Source organism: Cervus elaphus, chromosome 27, assembly GCF_910594005.1.
Source record: "Cervus elaphus chromosome 27, mCerEla1.1, whole genome shotgun sequence".
Classification (NCBI taxonomy): Eukaryota; Metazoa; Chordata; class Mammalia; order Artiodactyla; family Cervidae; genus Cervus; species Cervus elaphus.
The window spans coordinates 1,223,310-1,244,683 of NC_057841.1; positions in this window are offsets into that span (position 1 = coordinate 1,223,310).

The following is a 21,374-nucleotide window of genomic DNA, read 5'->3' on the forward strand; positions in this document are numbered from 1 at the left end:
AAATACGAGGATCATGAAAAGGTCTGCAAAATATGAGGAGCATGGAAAGGTCTGAAAAATATGAAGAGCCTGAAAAGGTCTGAAAAATATGAAGAGCACGAAAAGGTGTGAAAAATATGAAGAGCACGAAAAGGTCTGAAAATTACGAGGAGCATGAAAAGGTCTGACAAATACGAGGAGCATGAAAAGATGTGAAAAATACGAGGAGCATGAAAAGGCGTGAAAAATACGAGGAGCATGAAAAGGTCTGAAAAAGTCGAGGAGCATGAAAAGGTGTGAAAAATACGAGGAGCATGAAAAGGTCTGAAAAAGTCGAGGAGCATGAAAAGTTCTGAGAAATACGAGGAGCATGAAAAGGTGTGCAAAATAGGAGGAGCATGAAAAGTTGTGAAAAAAACGAGGATCATGAAATGGTTTGAAAAATACGAGGAGCATGTAAAGGACTGAAAAATATAAGGAGCTTGAAAAGGTGTGAAAAATATGAGGAGCATGAAAAGGCCTGAGAAATACGAGGAGCATGAAAAGGCGTGAAAAATACGAGGAGCATGAAAAGGTGTGAAAAATATGAGAGCACGAAAAGATGTGACAAATAAAAGGAGCACGAAAAGGTGTGAAAAATATGAGGAGCATGAAACGGTGTGAAAAATATGAAGAGCATGAAAAGGTGTGAAATATATGAGGAGCATGAAAAGGTGTAAAAAATATGAGGAGCATGAAATGTGTGAAAAACACGAAGGGCATGCAAAGGTGTGAAAAATATCAAGAGCATGAAAAGGTCTGAAAAATATGAAGAGCATGAAAAGGTGTGAAAAATATCAAGAGCATGAAAGATGTGAAAAACACTAAGGGCATGAAAAGGTGTGAAAAATATCAAGAGCATGAAAAGGTGTGAAAAATACTAGGAGCATGAAAAGGTGTGAAAAATACTAGGAGCATGAAAAGGTGTGAAAAGTACAAGGGGCATTAAAATGTCTGAAAAATACGAGAGCATGAAAAGGTGTGAAAAACACGAAGATCATGAAAAGCTGTGAAAAATATAAAAAGCATGAAAAGGTCTGAAAAATATGAAGAGCATGAAAAGGTGTGAAAAATATGAAGAGCATGAAAAAATGTGAAAAATAAGAAGAGTATGAAAAGGTGTGAAAAACATGCAGAGCATGTAAAAGTGTGGAAAATAAGAAGAGCATGAAAAGGTGTGACAAATACGAAGAGCATGAAAAGTTGTGAAAAATACCAGGAGCATGAACAGCTGTGAAAAATATGAGGACATGAAAAGGTGTGAAAAATATGAATAGCATGAAAAAGTGTGAAAAGTACGAGGAGCATGAAAAGGTGTGAAAAATACGAGGAGCATGAAAACGTCTTAAAAATACGAGGCACATGGAAAGGTCTGAAAAATATGTAGAGCATGAACAGGTGTCAAAACTATGAGGAGAATGAAAAGGTGTGAAAAATATGAAGAGCATGAAAAGGTGTCAAAAACATGAGGAGCATGTAAAGGTGTGAAAAATATGAGGAGCATGAATCTGTATGAAAAATATGAGGAGCATGAAACAGTGTGAAACATATGAAGAGCATGAAAAGGTGTGAAAATTATGAGGAGGATGAAAACGTCTTAAAAATACGAGGAGCATGAAAAGGTCTGAAAAATATGTGGAGCATGAAAAGGTGTCAGAAATATGAGGAGAATGAAAAGGTGTGTAAAATATGAAGAGCATGAAAAGCTGTCAAAAATATGAGGAGCATGTAAAAGTGTGAAAAATATGAGGAGCATGAAACGGTCTGAAAAATAGGAGCAGCATGAAACAGTGTGAAAAATAAGAGGAGCGTGAAATGGTGTGAAAAAATGAGGAGCATGAAAAGATCTGAAAATTAAGAGGAGCATGTAAAGGTCTGAAATATACGAGGAGCATGAAAAGCTCTGAAAAAAACGAGGAGCATGAAAAGGTCTGAAATATACGAGGAGCATGAAAAGGTCTGAAAAATATGAAGAGCATGAAAAGGTGTCAAAAATATAAGGAGCATGAAAAGGTGTGAAAAATACGAAGAGCAGGAAAAGGTGTGAAAAACACGAAGAGCATGAAAAGCTTTCAAAAATATCAAAAGCATGAAAAGGTCTGAAAAATATGAAGAGCATAATAAGGTGTCAAGGATATGAGGAGCATTAAAAGCTGTTGAAAATGTGAGAAGCATGTAAAGGTGTGAAAAATATGAGGAGCATGAAACTGTATGAAAAATTAGAGGAGGATGAAACGGCGTGAAAAATATGAAGAGCATGAAAAGGTGTGAAAAATATGAGGAGCATGAAACAGTCTGAAAAACACGAGATCATGAAACGGAGTGAAAAACACGAAGAGCATGGAAAGCTGTGAAAAATATCAAGAGCATGAAAAGGTCTGAAAAATATGAAGAGCATGAAAGCATGTCAAAAATATGAAGAGCATGAAAAGGTGTGAAAAATACGAAGAGCCTGAAAAGGTGTGAAAAACACGAAGAGCATGAAAAGGTGTAAAAATACGAAGAGCTTGAAAAGGTGTGACAAATACGAAGAGCATGTAAATTTGTGAAAAATACGAGGAGCATGAAAAGGTCTGAAACATACGAGGAGCATGAAAAGGTCTGAAAAATACGAGGAGCATGAAAACGTCTGAAAAATATGATGAGCATGAAACGGTGTCAAAAATGTGAGGAGCATGATACGGTGTGAAAAATATGAAAAACATGAAAAGCTGTGAAAATATGAGGAGCATGAAACAGTCTGAAAAACACGAGATCATGAAACAGAGTGAAAAACACGAAGAGCATGGAAAGCTGTGAAAAATATCAAGAGCTTGAAAACGTCTGAAAAATATGAGGGGCATGAAAAAGTGTCAAAAATATGAAGAGCAATGAAAAGGTGTGAAAAATACGAAGAGCCTGAAAAGCTGTGAAAAACATGAAGAGCATGAAAAGGTGTGAAAAATACGAAGAGGTTGAAAAGGAGTGACAAATACGAAGAGCATGTAAAGGTGTGAAAATACAAGGAGCATGAAAAGGTCTGAAAAATACGAGGAGCATGAAAAGGTCTGAAAAACACGAAGAGCATGAAAAGGTGTGAAAAATATCAAGAGCTTAAAAAGGTATCAAAAATATGAGTAGCATGTAAAGGTGACAAAAATAAGACGAGCATGATCCTGTATAAAAAATATGAGGAGCATGAAAAGGCTTTGAAAAATATGAAGAGCATGAAAAGGTGTGAAAACACGAAGAGCATGAAAATGTGTGAAAAATATCAGGAGCATGAAAAGATCTGAAATAGATGTAGAGCACGAAAAGGTGTGAAAAATAAGAAGAACATGAAATGGTGTGAAAAACACGAAGAGCATGAAAATGTGTGAAAAAAACGAGGAGCAAGAAAAGGTGTGAAAAAGTTCGAGGAGCATGAAAAGGTGTGACAATTACTAGGAGCATGAAAAGGTGTGAAATTTCCAGGAGCATGAAAAGGTCTGAAAAATACGTGGAGCTTGAAAAGTTGTGAAAAATATTAGGAGCATGAAACGGTGTGAAAAATACAAAGAGCATGATAAGGTGTAAAAAGTATCAGCAGCATTAAAACGTGTGAAAAATAGGAAGAGCATGAAACACTGTGAAAAACACGAAGAGCATGAAAAGGTTGGAAAAGTATCAAGAGCATGAAAAGGTCTGAAAAATATGAAAAGCATGAAAAGGTGTGAATAATATGAACAGCATGAAAAGGTGTGAAAAATACGAGGAGCATGAAAAGATCTGAAAAATACGAGGAGCATGAAACGGTCTGAAAAATATGAGGAGCATGAAACTGTCTGAAAAATATGAGGAGCATGAAACGGTCTGAAAAAAATGAGGAGCATGAAATGGTGTGAAATATACGAGGAGCATGAAAAGGTGTGTAAAATACGAGGAGCATGAAAATGTGTGAAAAATACGAAGAGCATGAAAGGGTATGAAAAATATGAGGAGCATGAAACGGTGTGAAAAATAAGAGGAGCATGACATGGTTTGAAAAAATGAGGAGCATGAAAAGATCTAAAAATTAAGAGGAGCATTTAAAGGTCTGAAAAATACGAGGAGCATGAAAAGCTCTGAAAAATACGAGGAGCATGAAAAGGTGTGAAATATACGAGGAGCATGAAAAGGTCTGAAAAATATGAACAGCATAAAAAGGTGTCAAAAATATAAGGAGCATGAAAAGGTGTGAAAAATACGAAGAGCAGGAAAAGGTGTGAAAAATACAAAGAGCAGGAAAAGATGTGAAAATTATCAAAAGCATGAAAAGGTCTGAAAAATATGAAGAGCATGATAAGGTGTCAAAAATATGAGGAGCATTAAAAGGTGTTGAAAATATGAGAAGCATGTAAAGGTGTGAAAAATATGAGGAGCATGAAACTGTATGAAAAATTAGAGGAGGATGAAACGGTGTGAAAAATATGAAGAGCATGAAAAGGTGTGAAAAATATGAGGAGCATGAAACACTTGAAAAACACGAGATCATGAATGGAGTGAACAACACGAAGAGCATGGAAAGCTGTGAAAAATATCAAGAGCATGAAAAAGTCTGAAAAATATGAAGAGCATGAAAACGTGTCAAAAATATGAAGAGCATGAAAAGGTGAGAAATTCGAAGAGACTGAAATGGTGTGAAAGACATGAAGAGCATGAAAAGGTGTGAAAAATACGAAGAGCTTGAAAAGGTGTGACAAATACGAAGAGCATGTAAAGTTGTGAAAAATATGAGGAGCATGAAAAGGTCTGAAAAATACGAGGAGCATGAAGACGTCTGAAAATACGACGAGCATGAAAAGGACTGAAAAATATGTAGAGCATGAAAAAGTGTCAAAAATATGGGGAGCATGAAAAGGTGTCAAAAATATGAAGAGCATGAAACAGTGTCAAAAATATGAGTAGCATGTAAAGGTTGAAAATAAGAGGAGCATGAATTCGTATAAAAAATATGAGGAGCATGAATTGGTGTGAAAAATATGAAGAGCATGAAAAGGTGTGAAAAATATGAAGAGCATGAAATGTGTGAAAAACACGAAGGGCATGCAAAGGTGTGAAAAATATCAACAGCATGAAAAGGTCTGAAAAATATGAACAACATGAAAAGGTGTCAAAAATATCAAGAGCATGAAAGATGTGAAAAACACGAAGGGCAAGAAAAGGTGTGAAAAATATCAAGAGCATGAAAAGGTCTGAGGAATATGAAGAGCATGAAAAGGTATGAAAAATTCAAAGAGCATGAAAAGATGTGAAAAATACGAAGAGCATGAAAAGTTGGGAAAAATACCAGGAGCATGAAAAGGTGTGAAAAATATGAGGAGCATGAAAAGGTGTGAAAAATACGAAGAGCATGAAATGGTCTGAAAAAACGAGGAGCATGAAAAGGTGTGAAAAATACGAGGAACATGAAAAGGTGTGAAAAATACGAGGAGCATGAAAAGGTGTGAAAATTCCGAGCAGCATGAAAAGGTCTGAAAAATACGAGGAGCAAAAAAGGGTGAAAAATACGAAGAGCATGAAACGTGTTATAAATAAAGGGAGCATGAAAACCTCTGAAAAATACGAGGAGCATGGAAAGGTCTGAAAAATACGAAGAGCATGACAAGGTCTGAAAAACATGAGGAGCATGAAATGGTCTGAAAAGTACGAGGAGCATGAAAAGGTCTGAAAAATACGAGGAGCATGACAAGGTCTGAAAAACATGAGGAGCATGAAATGGTCTGAAAAGTACGAGGAGCATGAAAAGGTCTGAAAAATACGAGCAGCATGAAAAGGACTGCAATATATGAAGAGCATGAAAAGGTGTCAAAAATATGAGGAGCATGTAGAGGTGTGAAAAATATGAGGAGAATGAAACTGTATGAAAAATCTGAGGAGCATGAAATGGTGTGAAATATACAAGGAGCATGAAAGGGTGTGTAAAATACGAGGAGCATGAAAATGTGTGAAAAATATGAAGAGCATGAAAGGGTATGAAAAATATGAGGTGCATGAAATGGTGTGAAAAATAAGAGTAGCATGAAATGGTGTGAAAAAATGAGGAGCATGAAAAGATCTGAAAATTAAGAGGAGCATGAAAAGGTGTGAAATATACGAGGAGCATGAAAAGGTCTGAAAAATATGAAGAGCATGAAAAGGTGTCAAAAATATAAGGAGCATGAAAAGGTGTGAAAAATACGAAGAGAAGGAAAAGGTGTGAAAATTATTAAAAGCATGAAAAGGTCTGAAAAATATGAAGAGCATGATAAGGTGTCCAAAATATGAGGAGCATTAAAAGGTGTCGAAAATATGAGAAGCATGTAAAGGTGTGAAAAATATGAGGAGCATGAAACTGTATGAAAAATTAGAGGAGGATGAAACGGTGTGAAAAATATGAAAAGGTGTGAAAAATATGAGGAGCATGAAACACTTGAAAAACACGAGATCATGAAATGGAGTGAACAACACGAAGAGCATGGAAAGCTGTGAAAAATATCAAGAGCATGAAAAGGTCTGAAAAATATGAAAAGCATGAAAACGTGTCAAAAATATGAAGAGCATGAAAAGTGTGAAAAATACGAAGAGCCTGAAAAGGTGTGAAAAACACGAAGAACATGAAAAGGTGTGAAAAATACGAAGAGCTTGAAAAGGTGTGACAAATACAAAGAGCATGTAAAGTTGTGAAAAATACGAGGAGCATGAAAAGGTCTGAAAAATACGAGGAGCATGAAGATGTCTGAAAAATATGACAAGCATGAAAAGGTCTGAAAAATATGTAGAGCATGAAAAAGTGTCAAAAATATGGGGAGCATGAAAATGTGTCAAAAATATGAAGAGCATGAAACGGTGTCAAAAGTATGAGTAGCATGTGAAGGTTGAAAAATAAGAGGAGCATGAATTTGTATAAAAAATATGAGGACCAAATCTATAGATTCAAAGCAATCCCTATCAAGCTACTGACGGTATTTTTCACAGAACTAGACCAAAGAATTTCACAATTTGTATGGAAATACCAAAAACCTCGAATAGCCAAAATAATCTTGAGAAAGAAGAATGGAACTGGAGGAATCAACCTGCCTGACTTCAGACTCTACTACAAAGCCACAGTCATCAAGACAGTATGGTACTGGCACAAAGACAGAAATATAGATCAATGGAACAGAATAGAAAGCCCAGAGATAAATCCATGAACCTATGGACACCTTATCTTTGACAAAGGAGGCAAGGATATACAATGGAAAAAAGACAACCTCTTTAACAAGTGGTGCTGGGAAAACTGGTCAACCACTTGTAAAAGAATGAAACTAGAACACTTTCTAACACCATACACAAAAATGAACTCAAAATGGATTAAAGATCTAAATGTAAGACCAGAAACTATAAAACTCCTAGAGGAGAACATAGGCAAAACATTCTCCGACATAAATCACAGCACGATCCTCTATGACCCACCTCCCAGAATATTGGAAATAAAAGCAAAACTAAACAAATGGGACCTAATGAAACTTAAAAGCTTTTGCACTACAAAGGAAACTATAAGCAAGGTGAAAAGACAGCCCTCAGATTGGGAGAAAATAATAGCAAATGAAGAAACAGACAAAGGATTAATCTCAAAAATATACAAGCAACTCCTGCACCTCAATTCCAGAAAAATAAATGACCCAATCAAAAAATGGGCCAAAGAACTAAACAGACATTTCTCCAAAGAAGACATACAGATGGCTAACAAACACATGAAAAGATGCTCAACATCACTCATTATTAGAGAAATGCAAATCAAAACCACAATGAGGTACCATTACACGCCAGTCAGGATGGCTGCTATCCAAAAGTCTACAAGCAATAAATGATGGAGAGGGTGTGGAGAAAAGGGAACCCTCTTACACTGTTGGTGGGAATGCAAACTAGTACAGCCGCTATGGAAAACAGTGTGGAGATTTCTTAAAAAACTGGAAATAGAACTGCCATATGACCCAGCAATCCCACTTCTGGGCATACACACTGAGGAAACCAGATCTGAAAGAGACACATGCACCCCAATGTTCATCGCAGCACTGTTTATAATAGCCAGGACATGGAAGCAACCTAGATGCCCATCAGCAGATGAATGGATAAGGAAGCTGTGGTACATATACACCATGGAATATTACTCAGCCATTAAAAAGAATTCATTTGAACCAGTCCTAATGAGATGGATGAAGCCGGAGCCCATTATACAGAGTGAAGTAAGCCAGAAAGATAAAGAACATTACAGCATACTAACACATATATATGGAATTTAGAAAGGTGATAACGATAACCCTATATGCAAAACAGAAAAAGAAACACAGAAATACAGAACAGACTTTTGAACTTTGTGGGAGAATGTGAGGGTGGGATACTTCAAAAGAACAGCATGTATACTATCTATGGTGAAACAGATCACCAGCCCAGGTGGGATGCATGAGACAAGTGCTCCGGCCTGGTGCACTGGGAAGACACAGAGGAATCGGGTGGAGAGGGAGGTGGGAGGGGGGATCGGGATTGGGAATACATGTAAATCCATGGCTGATTCATATCAATGTATGACAAAACCCACTGGAAAAAAAAATAAATTAAAAAAAAAAGAAAAGAAAAAAAAATATGAGGAGCATGAAACGGTGTGAAAAATATGAAGAGCATGAAAAGGTGTGAAAAATATGAGGAGCATGAAAAGGTGTAAAAAATATGAGGAGCATGAAATGTGTGAAAAACACGAAGGGCATGCAAAGCTGTGAAAAATATCAAGAGCATGAAAAGGTCTGAAAAATATGAAGAGCATGAAAAGGTGTGAAAAATATCAAGAGCATGAAAGATGTGAAAAACACGAAGGGCATGAAAAGGTGTGAAAAATATCAAGAGCATGAAAAGGTCTGAGGAATATGAAGAGCATGAAAAGGTATGAAAAATTCAAAGAGCATGAAAAGATGTGAAAAATACCAGGAGCATGAAAAGGTGTGAAAAATACTAGGAGCATGAAAAGGTGTGAAAAGTACAAGGAGCATTAAAATGTCTGAAAAATACGAGAGCATGAAAAGGTGTGAAAAACACGAAGATCATGAAAAGCTGTGAAAAATATAAAAAGCATGAAAAGGTCTGAAAAATATGAAGAGCATGAAAAGGTGTGAAAAATATGAAGAGCATGAAAAAATGTGAAAAATAAGAAGAGTATGAAAAGGTGTGAAAAACATGCAGAGCATGTAAAAGTGTGGAAAATAAGAAGAGCATGAAAAGGTGTGACAAATACGAAGAGCATGAAAAGTTGTGAAAAATACCAGGAGCATGAACAGCTGTGAAAAATATGAGGACATGAAAAGGTGTGAAAAATATGAATAGCATGAAAAAGTGTGAAAAGTACGAGGAGCATGAAAAGGTCTGAAAAATACGAGGAGCATGAAAACGTCTTAAAAATACGAGGCACATGGAAAGGTCTGAAAAATATGTAGAGCATGAACAGGTGTCAAAACTATGAGGAGAATGAAAAGGTGTGAAAAATATGAAGAGCATGAAAAGGTGTCAAAAACATGAGGAGCATGTAAAGGTGTGAAAAATATGAGGAGCATGAATCTGTATGAAAAATATGAGGAGCATGAAACAGTGTGAAACATATGAAGAGCATGAAAAGGTGTGAAAATTATGAGGAGGATGAAAACGTCTTAAAAATACGAGGAGCATGAAAAGGTCTGAAAAATATGTGGAGCATGAAAAGGTGTCAGAAATATGAGGAGAATGAAAAGGTGTGTAAAATATGAAGAGCATGAAAAGCTGTCAAAAATATGAGGAGCATGTAAAAGTGTGAAAAATATGAGGAGCATGAAACGGTCTGAAAAATAGGAGCAGCATGAAACAGTGTGAAAAATAAGAGGAGCGTGAAATGGTGTGAAAAAATGAGGAGCATGAAAAGATCTGAAAATTAAGAGGAGCATGTAAAGGTCTGAAATATACGAGGAGCATGAAAAGCTCTGAAAAAAACGAGGAGCATGAAAAGGTCTGAAATATACGAGGAGCATGAAAAGGTCTGAAAAATATGAAGAGCATGAAAAGGTGTCAAAAATATAAGGAGCATGAAAAGGTGTGAAAAATACGAAGAGCAGGAAAAGGTGTGAAAAACACGAAGAGCATGAAAAGCTTTCAAAAATATCAAAAGCATGAAAAGGTCTGAAAAATATGAAGAGCATAATAAGGTGTCAAGGATATGAGGAGCATTAAAAGCTGTTGAAAATGTGAGAAGCATGTAAAGGTGTGAAAAATATGAGGAGCATGAAACTGTATGAAAAATTAGAGGAGGATGAAACGGCGTGAAAAATATGAAGAGCATGAAAAGGTGTGAAAAATATGAGGAGCATGAAACAGTCTGAAAAACACGAGATCATGAAACGGAGTGAAAAACACGAAGAGCATGGAAAGCTGTGAAAAATATCAAGAGCATGAAAAGGTCTGAAAAATATGAAGAGCATGAAAGCATGTCAAAAATATGAAGAGCATGAAAAGGTGTGAAAAATACGAAGAGCCTGAAAAGGTGTGAAAAACACGAAGAGCATGAAAAGGTGTAAAAATACGAAGAGCTTGAAAAGGTGTGACAAATACGAAGAGCATGTAAATTTGTGAAAAATACGAGGAGCATGAAAAGGTCTGAAACATACGAGGAGCATGAAAAGGTCTGAAAAATACGAGGAGCATGAAAACGTCTGAAAAATATGATGAGCATGAAACGGTGTCAAAAATGTGAGGAGCATGATACGGTGTGAAAAATATGAAAAACATGAAAAGCTGTGAAAATATGAGGAGCATGAAACAGTCTGAAAAACACGAGATCATGAAACAGAGTGAAAAACACGAAGAGCATGGAAAGCTGTGAAAAATATCAAGAGCTTGAAAACGTCTGAAAAATATGAGGGGCATGAAAAAGTGTCAAAAATATGAAGAGCAATGAAAAGGTGTGAAAAATACGAAGAGCCTGAAAAGCTGTGAAAAACATGAAGAGCATGAAAAGGTGTGAAAAATACGAAGAGGTTGAAAAGGAGTGACAAATACGAAGAGCATGTAAAGGTGTGAAAATACAAGGAGCATGAAAAGGTCTGAAAAATACGAGGAGCATGAAAAGGTCTGAAAAACACGAAGAGCATGAAAAGGTGTGAAAAATATCAAGAGCTTAAAAAGGTATCAAAAATATGAGTAGCATGTAAAGGTGACAAAAATAAGACGAGCATGATCCTGTATAAAAAATATGAGGAGCATGAAAAGGCTTTGAAAAATATGAAGAGCATGAAAAGGTGTGAAAACACGAAGAGCATGAAAATGTGTGAAAAATATCAAGAGCATGAAAAGATCTGAAATAGATGTAGAGCACGAAAAGGTGTGAAAAATAAGAAGAACATGAAATGGTGTGAAAAACACGAAGAGCATGAAAATGTGTGAAAAAAACTAGGAGCAAGAAAAGGTGTGAAAAAGTTCGAGGAGCATGAAAAGGTGTGACAATTACTAGGAGCATGAAAAGGTGTGAAATTTCCAGGAGCATGAAAAGGTCTTAAAAATACGTGGAGCTTGAAAAGTTGTGAAAAATATTAGGAGCATGAAACGGTGTGAAAAATACAAAGAGCATGATAAGGTGTAAAAAATATCAGCAGCATTAAAACGTGTGAAAAATAGGAAGAGCATGAAACACTGTGAAAAACACGAAGAGCATGAAAAGGTTGGAAAAGTATCAAGAGCATGAAAAGGTCTGAAAAATATGAAAAGCATGAAAAGGTGTGAATAATATGAACAGCATGAAAAGGTGTGAAAAATACGAGGAGCATGAAAAGATCTGAAAAATACGAGGAGCATGAAACGGTCTGAAAAATATGAGGAGCATGAAACTGTCTGAAAAATATGAGGAGCATGAAACGGTCTGAAAAAAATGAGGAGCATGAAATGGTGTGAAATATACGAGGAGCATGAAAAGGTGTGTAAAATACGAGGAGCATGAAAATGTGTGAAAAATACGAAGAGCATGAAAGGGTATGAAAAATATGAGGAGCATGAAATGGTGTGAAAAATAAGAGGAGCATGACATGGTTTGAAAAAATGAGGAGCATGAAAAGATCTAAAAATTAAGAGGAGCATTTAAAGGTCTGAAAAATACGAGGAGCATGAAAAGCTCTGAAAAATACGAGGAGCATGAAAAGGTGTGAAATATACGAGGAGCATGAAAAGGTCTGAAAAATATGAACAGCATAAAAAGGTGTCAAAAATATAAGGAGCATGAAAAGGTGTGAAAAATACGAAGAGCAGGAAAAGGTGTGAAAAATACAAAGAGCAGGAAAAGATGTGAAAATTATCAAAAGCATGAAAAGGTCTGAAAAATATGAAGAGCATGATAAGGTGTCAAAAATATGAGGAGCATTAAAAGGTGTTGAAAATATGAGAAGCATGTAAAGGTGTGAAAAATATGAGGAGCATGAATCTGTATGAAAAATATGAGGAGAATGAAACGGTGTGAAACATATGAAGAGCATGAAAAGGTGTGAAAATTATGAGGAGGATGAAAACGTCTTAAAAATACGAGGAGCATGAAAAGGTCTGAAAAATATGTGGAGCATGAAAAGGTGTCAGAAATATGAGGAGAATGAAAAGGTGTGTAAAATATGAAGAGCATGAAAAGGTGTCAAAAATATGAGGAGCATGTAAAGGTGTGAAAAATATGAGGAGCATGAATCTGTATGAAAAATATGAGGAGGATGAAACGGTGTGAAAAATATGAATATCATGAAAAGGTGTGAAAAATATGAGGAGTTTGAAAAGGTCTGAAAAATACGAGCACATGAAAAGGTGTGAAAAACACCAAGAGCATGAAAATGTGTGAAAAATATGAACAGCCTGAAAAGGTGTGAAAAACACAAAGAGCATGAAAAGGTCCGAAAAAAACGAAGAGCTTGAAAAGGTGTGACAAATACAAACATCATGAAAAGTTGTGAAAAATACGAGGAGCATGAAAAGTTGTGAAAAAAACGAGGAGCATGAAAAGGTCTGAAAAATACGAGGAGCATGAAAGGGTCTGAAAAATACGAGGAGCATGAAAAGGTCTGAAAAATACGAGGAGCATGAAATGGTCTGAAATACACGAGGGGCATGAAAAGGTCTGAAAAATATGAAGAGCATGAAACGGTCTGAAAAATATGAGGAGCATGAAAAGGTGTGAAAAATATGAAGAGCATGAAAAGGTGTCAAAAATATGAGGAGCATTTAAAGGTGTGAAAAATAGGAAGAGCATGAATCTGTATGAAAAATATGAGGAGCATGAAACGGTGTGAAAAATAGGAAGAGCATGAAAAGTTGTCGAAAATATGAGGAGCATGAAACGGTGTGAAAAATGTGAAGAGCATGAAAAGGTGTCAAAAATAAGAGGAGCATGAAAAAGGTCTGAAAAACATGAAAAACATTAAAAGATGTCAAAAATATGAGGAGCATGAAAAGGTGTGAAAAATATGAGGAGCATGAAAAGGTGTGAAAAATATGAAGACCATGAAAAGGTGTGAAAAATATCTAGACCATGAAACGGTCAGAAAAATATGAGGAGCATGAATAGGTGTCAAAAATATGAGGAGTATGAAACGGTGTGAAAATACGAGGAGCATGAAAAGGTGTAAAAAATATGAGGAGGATGAAACGGTCTGAAAATATTGAGGAGCATGAAAAGTTCTGAAATATAGGAGGACCATGAAAACGTCTGAAAAATATGAGGAGCATGAAAAGGTGTTAAAAATATTAGAAGCATGAAACGGTGTGAAAAATATGAAGAGCATGATAAGGTGTGAAAAATATGAGCAGCATTAAAACGTGTGAAAAATAGGAAGAGCATGAAACACTGTGAAAAACACGAAGAGCATGAAAAGTTTGGAAAAATATCAATAGTATGAAAAGGTCTGAAAAATATGAAAAGGTGTGAATAATATGAACACGATGAAACGGTCTGAAAAATATGAGGAGCATGAAACTGTCTGAAAATTATGAGGAGCATGAAACGGTCTGAAAAAAATGAGGAACATGAAAAGTTGTGAAAAATACGAAGAGCATGAGAAGGTATGAAAAATACGAGGATCATGAAAAGGTGTGAAAAATACGAAGAGCATGAAAAGTCTGGAAAACACGAGGAGCATGAAAAGGTCTGAAAAATACCAGGAGCATGAAAAGGTCTGAAAAACACGAGGAGCATGAAATGGTCTGAAAAGTACGAGGAGCATTAAGAGGTATGAAAAATAGGAGCAGCATGAAGGGCTTCAATATATGAAGAGCATGAAAAGCTGTGAAAATTATGAAGAGCATGAAAAAGTGTGAAAATTATGAAGAGCATGAAAAGGTGTGAAAAATACGAAGAGCATGAACGGGTATGAAAAATATGAGGAGAATGAAATGGTGTGAAAAATATGAAGAGCATGAAAAGGTTTGAAAAATATAAGGAGCATGAAAAGGTGTGAAAAATATGAGGAGCATGAAAAGGTTTGAAAAATACAAGGAGCATGAAAAGACGTGAAAAATACGAGGAGCATGAAAAGGTGTGAAAAATACGAAGAGCATGAAAAGCTGTGAAAATTATGAAGAGCATGAAAAAGTGTGAAAATTATGAAGAGCATGAAAAGGTGTGAAAAATACGAAGAGCATGAAAAGCTGTGAAAATTATGAAGAGCATGAAAAGGTGTGAAAAATACGAAGAGCATGAAAACGTGTGAAAAATATGAAGAGAATGAAAAGGTCTGAAAAATACGAGGAGCCTGAAAAGGTCAGAAAAATATTAGGAGCATGAAAAGTTGTCAAAAATATGAGGAGCATGAAAAGGTGTGAAAAATTAGAGGAGCATGAAACGGACTGAAAAATACGAGGAGCATGAAACGGTCAGAAAAATATGAGGAGCATGAATAGGTGTCAAAAATATGAGGAGTATGAAACGGTGTGAAAATATGAAGAGCATGAAACAGTCTGAAAAATATGAGGAGCATGAAAAGGTTTCAAAAACATAAGGAACATGTAAAGGTATGAAAAATATGAGAAGCATGTATCTGGATGAAAAATATGAGGAGTATGAAATGGTGTGAAAATATGAGGAGCATAAAAAGGTGTGAAAAATATGAGGAGCATGAAACGGTCTGAAAAATACGAGGAGCATGAAAAGGTCTGAAAAATATGAGGAGCTAGAAAAGGTCTGAAAAATATGAAGAGCCTGAAAAGGTGTGAAAAATATGAAGACCATGAAATGTTGTGAAAAATACGAGGAACATGAAAAGGTGTGAAAAATACGAGGAGCATGAAAAGGTGTGAAAAATACGAAGAACATGAAATGGTATGAAAAATATGAGGGGCATGAAAAGGTCTGATAAATACGAGGAGCATGAAAAGGCGTAAAAAATATGAAGAGCACGAAAAGGTGTGACAATAAGAGGAGCACGAAAAGGTATGAAAAAGACGAGGAGCATGAAAACGTGTGAAAAATATGAAGAGCATGAAAAGGTCTGAGAAACATGAAGAGCATGAAAAGGTGTGAAAAATATGAAGAGCACGAAAAGGTCTGAAATTTACGAGGAGCACGAAAAGCTGTGGAATATACGAGGAGCATGAAAAGTTGTGAAAAATACGAGGAGCATGCAAAGGTGTGAAAATTACAACGAGGAAGAAAAAGTGTGAAAAATAGGAGGAACACGAAAACGTGTGAAAAATACGAGGAGCATGAAAAGGTGTGAAAAATAAGAGGAGCTCGAAAAGTTGTGAAAAATACGAGGAGCACGAAAAGGTCTGAAATATACGAGGAGCATGAAAGGGTGTGAAAAAGATGAAGAGCACAAAAGTTCTGAAAAAAATGAAGAGCATGAAAAGGTGTGAAAAATATGAAGAGCATGAAAAATTCTGAAAAATACGAGAACGAAAAGGTGTGAAAAATACGAGGATCATGAAAAGTTGTGAAAAATATGAGGAGCACGAAAAGGAGTGAAAAATACGAGGAGCATGAAAATGTGTGAAAAATACGAGGAGCACAAAACGGTGTGAAAAATACGAGGAGCATGAAAAGGTCTGAAAAATACGAGGAGCATGAAAAGGTATGAAAAATACGAGGAGCATGAAAAGATCTGAAAAATACGAGGAGTATGAAAAGGCCTGAAAAATAGGAAGAGCATAAATAGATCTGAAAAATATGAGGAGCTAGAAAAGGTATGAAAATTATGAAGAACATGAAAAATTTGAGGAGATAGAAAAGGTGTGAAAATTATGAAGAACATGAAAAGGTATGAAAAATACGAGGAGCATGAAAAGGTCTGAAAAATATGAAGAGCACGAAAAGGTCAGAAAAATACGAAGAGCACGAAAAGGTGTGAAAAATATGAGAAGCACGAAAAGGTGTGAAAAATATGAGGAGCATGAAAAGGTGTGAAAAATACGAAGAGCATGAAAAGGTGTGAAAAACTAAAAAGAGAATGAAATGGTCTGAAAAATACGAGGAGCCTGAAAAGGTCAGAAAAATATTAGGAGCATGAAAAGTTGTCAAAAATATGACGAGCATCAAAAGGTGTGAAAAATTAGAGGAGCATGAAATGGACTGAAAAATACGAGGAGCATGAAATGGTCAGAAAAATATGAGGAGCATGAATAGGTGTCAAAAATATGAGGAGTATGAAACGGTGTGAAAATATGAAGAGCATGAAACGGTCTGAAAAATATGAGGAGCATGAAAAGGTGTCAAAAATATGAGGAGCATGTAAAGGTATGAAAAATATGAGAAGCATGTATCTGGATGAAAAATATGAGGAGTATGAAATGGTGTGAAAATACGAGGAGCATGAAAAGGTGTGAAAAATATGAGGAGCATGAAAAGGTGTGAAAAATATGAGGAGCATGAAACGGTCTGAAAAAATTGAGGAGCTTGAAAAGTTCTGAAATATATGAGGACCATGAAAAGGTCTGAAAAATATGAGGAGCATGAAACGCTCTGAAAAATATGAGGAGCATGAAACTGTCTGAAAAATATGAGGAGCATGAAACGGTCTGAAAAAAATGAGGAGCATGAAAAGTTGTGAAAAATACGAAGAGCATGAGAAGTTGTGAAAAATACGAGGATCATGAAAAGGTCTGAGAAATAAGAGGAGCATAAAACGGTCTGAAAATTATGCAGAGCATGAAAAGGTGCAATAAACACGAGAAGCATGAAAAGGTCTGACACATACGAGGAGCAAGAAAAGGTCTGAAAAATATGAGGAGCTAGAAAAGGTCTGAAAAATATGAAGAGCCTGAAAAGGTGTGAAAAATATGAAGACCATGAAAAGGTGTGAAAAATACGAGGAACATGAAAAGGTGTGAAAAATACGAGGAGCATGAAGAGGTGTGAAAAATACGAGGAGCATGAAAAGGTGTGAAAAATACGAGGAGCATGAAATGGTATGAAAAATATGAGAAGAATGAAAAGACGTGAAAAATACGAGGAGCATGAAAAGGTGTGAAAAATACGAGGAGCATGAAAGGGTCTGAAAAATACGAGGAGCATGAAAAGGTCTGAAAAATACGAGGAGCATGAAAGGGTCTGAAAAATACGAGGAGCATGAAAAGGTCTGAAAAATACGAGGAGCATGAAATGGTCTGAAATACACGAGGGGCATGAAAAGGTCTGAAAAATATGAAGAGCATGAAACGGTCTGAAAAATATGAGGAGCATGAAAAGGTGTGAAAAATATGAAGAGCATGAAAAGGTGTCAAAAATATGAGGGGCATTTAAAGGTGTGAAAAATAGGAAGAGCATGAATCTGTATGAAAAATATGAGGAGCATGAAACGGTGTGAAAAATAGGAAGAGCATGAAAAGTTGTTGAAAATATGAGGAGCATGAAACGGTGTGAAAAATGTGAAGAGCATGAAAAGGTGTCAAAAATAAGAGGAGCATGAAAAAGGTCTGAAAAACATGAAAAACATAAAAAGATGTCAAAAATATGAGGAGCATGAAAAGGTGTGAAAAATATGAGGAGCATGAAAAGGTGTGAAAAATAGGAAGAGCTTCAAAAGATTTCAAAAATATGAGGAGCATGAAAAGTTGTGAAAAATATGAAGACCATGAAAAGGTGTGAAAAATATCTAGACCATGAAACGGTCAGAAAAATATGAGGAGCATGAATAGGTGTCAAAAATATGAGGAGTATGAAACGGTGTGAAAATATGAAGAGCATGAAACGGTCTGAAAAATATGAGGAGCATGAAAAGGTATTAAAAATATGAGGAGCATGTAAAGGTATGAAAAATATGAGAAGCATGTATCTGGATGAAAAATATGAGGAGTATGTAACGGTGTTAAAATACGAGGAGCATGAAAAGGTGTAAAAAATATGAGGAGGATGAAACGGTCTGAAAATATTGAGGAGCATGAAAAGTTCTGAAATATAGGAGGACCATGAAAAGGTCTGAAAAATATGAGGAGCATGAAAAGGTGTTAAAAATATTAGAAGCATGAAACGGTGTGAAAAATATGAAGAGCATGATAAGGTGTGAAAAATATGAGCAGCATTAAAACGTGTGAAAAATAGGAAGAGCATGAAACACTGTGAAAAACACGAAGAGCATGAAAAGTTTGGAAAAATATCAATAGTATGAAAAGGTCTGAAAAATATGAAAAGGTGTGAATAATATGAACACGATGAAACGGTCTGAAAAATATGAGGAGCACGAAACTGTCTGAAAATTATGAGGAGCATGAAACGGTCTGAAAAAAATGAGGAACATGAAAAGTTGTGAAAAATACGAAGAGCATGAGAAGGTGTGAAAAATACGAGGATCATGAAAAGGTGTGAAAAATACGAAGAGCATGAAAAGTCTGAAAAACACGAGGAGCATGAAAAGGTCTGAAAAATACCAGGAGCATGAAAAGGTCTGAAAAACACGAGGAGCATGAAATGGTCTGAAAAGTACGAGGAGCATTAAGAGGTATGAAAAATAGGAGCAGCATGAAGGGCTTCAATATATGAAGAGCATGAAAAGGTGTCAAAAATATCAGGAGCGTGTAGAGGTGTGAAAAATATGAGGAGAATGAAACTGTATGAAAAATCAGCGGAGCATGAAATGGTCTGATATATACGTGAGCATGAAAAGGTGTGTAAAATATGAGGAGCATGAAAATGTGTGAAAAATATGAAGAGCATGAACGGGTATGAAAAATATGAGGAAATGAAACGGTGTAAAAAATATGAAGAGCATGAAAAGGTTTGAAAAATATAAGGAGCATGAAAAAGTGTGAAAAATATGAGGAGCATGAAAAGGTTTGAAAAATACAAGGAGCATGAAAAGACGTGAAAAATACGAGGAGCATGAAAGGTGTGAAAAATATGAAGAGCATGAAAAGCTGTGAAAATTATGAAGAGCATGAAAAAGTGTGAAAATTATGAAGAGCATGAAAAGGTGTGAAAAATACGAAGAGCATGAACGGGTATGAAAAATATGAGGAGAATGAAATGGTGTGAAAAATATGAAGAGCATGAAAAGGTTTGAAAAATATAAGGAGCATGAAAAGGTGTGAAAAATATGAGGAGCATGAAAAGGTTTGAAAAATACAAGGAGCATGAAAAGACGTGAAAAATACGAGGAGCATGAAAAGGTGTGAAAAATACGAAGAGCATGAAAAGCTGTGAAAATTATGAAGAGCATGAAAAAGTGTGAAAGTTACGAAGAGCATGAAAAGGTGTGAAAAATACGAAGAGCATGAAAACGTGTGAAAAATATGAAGAGAATGAAAAGGTCTGAAAAATACGAGGAGCCTGAAAAGGTCAGAAAAATATTAGGAGCATGAAAAGTTGTCAAAAATATGAGGAGCATGAAAAGGTGTGAAAAATTAGAGGAGCATGAAACGGACTGAAAAATACGAGGAGCATGAAACGGTCAGAAAAATATGAGGAGCATGAATAGGTGTCAAAAATATGAGGAGTATGAAACGGTGTGAAAATATGAAGAGCATGTATCTGGATGAAAAATATGAGGAGTATGAAATGGTGTGAAAATATGAGGAGCATAAAAAGGTGTGAAAAATATGAGGAGCATGAAAAGGTGTGAAAAATATGAGGAGCATGAAACGGTCTGAAAAAAATGAGGAGCTAGAAGAGTTCTGAAATATAGGAGGACCATGAAAAGGTCTGAAGAATACGAGGAGCATGAAAAGGTCTGAAAAATATGAGGAGCTAGAAAAGGTCTGAAAAATATGAAGAGCCTGAAAAGGTGTGAAAAATATGAAGACCATGAAATGTTGTGAAAAATACGAGGAACATGAAAAGGTGTGAAAAATACGAGGAGCATGAAGAGGTGTGAAAAATACGAGGAGCATGAAAAGGTGTGAAAAATACGAGGAACATGAAATGGTATGAAAAATATGAGGGGCATGAAAAGGTCTGATAAATATGAGGAGCATGAAAAGGAGTAAAAAATATGAAGAGCACGAAAAGGTGTGACAATAAGAGGAGCACGAAAAGGTATGAAAAAGACGAGGAGCATGAAAACGTATGAAAAATATGAAGAGCATGAAAACGTCTGAGAAACATGAAGAGCATGAAAAGGTGTGAAAAATATGAAGAGCACGAAAAGGTCTGAAATTTATGAGGAGCACGAAAAGCTGTGGAATATACGAGGAGCATGAAAAGTTGTGAAAAATACGAGGAGCATGCAAAGGTGTGAAAATTACAACGAGGAAGAAAAAGTGTGAAAAATAGGAGGAACACGAAAACGTGTGAAAAATACGAGGAGCATGAAAAGGTGTGAAAAATAAGAGGAGCTCGAAAAGTTGTGAAAAATACGAGGAGCACGAAAAGGTCTGAAATATACGAGGAGCATGAAAGGGTGTGAAAAAGATGAAGAGCACAAAAGTTTTGAAAAAAATGAAGAGCATGAAAAGGTTTGAAAAATATGAAGAGCATGAAAAATTCTGAAAAATACGAGAACGAAAAGGTGTGAAAAATACGAGGATCATGAAAAGTTGTGAAAAATATGAGGAGCACGAAAAGGAGTGAAAAATACGAGGAGCATGAAAATGTGTGAAAAATACGAGGAGCACAAAACGGTGTGAAAAATACGAGGAGCATGAAAAGGTCTGAAAAATACGAGGAGCATGAAAAGGTCTGAAAAATACGAGGAGCATGAAAAGATCTGAAAAATACGAGGAGCATGAAAAGGCCTGAAAAATAGGAAGAGCATAAATAGATCTGAAAAATATGAGGAGCTAGAAAAGGTATGAAAATTATGAAGAACATGAAAAATTTGAGGAGATAGAAAAGGTGTGAAAATACGAAGAGCATGAAAAGGTATGAAAAATACGAGGAGCATGAAAAGGTCTGAAAAATATGAAGAGCACGAAAAGGTCAGAAAAATACGAAG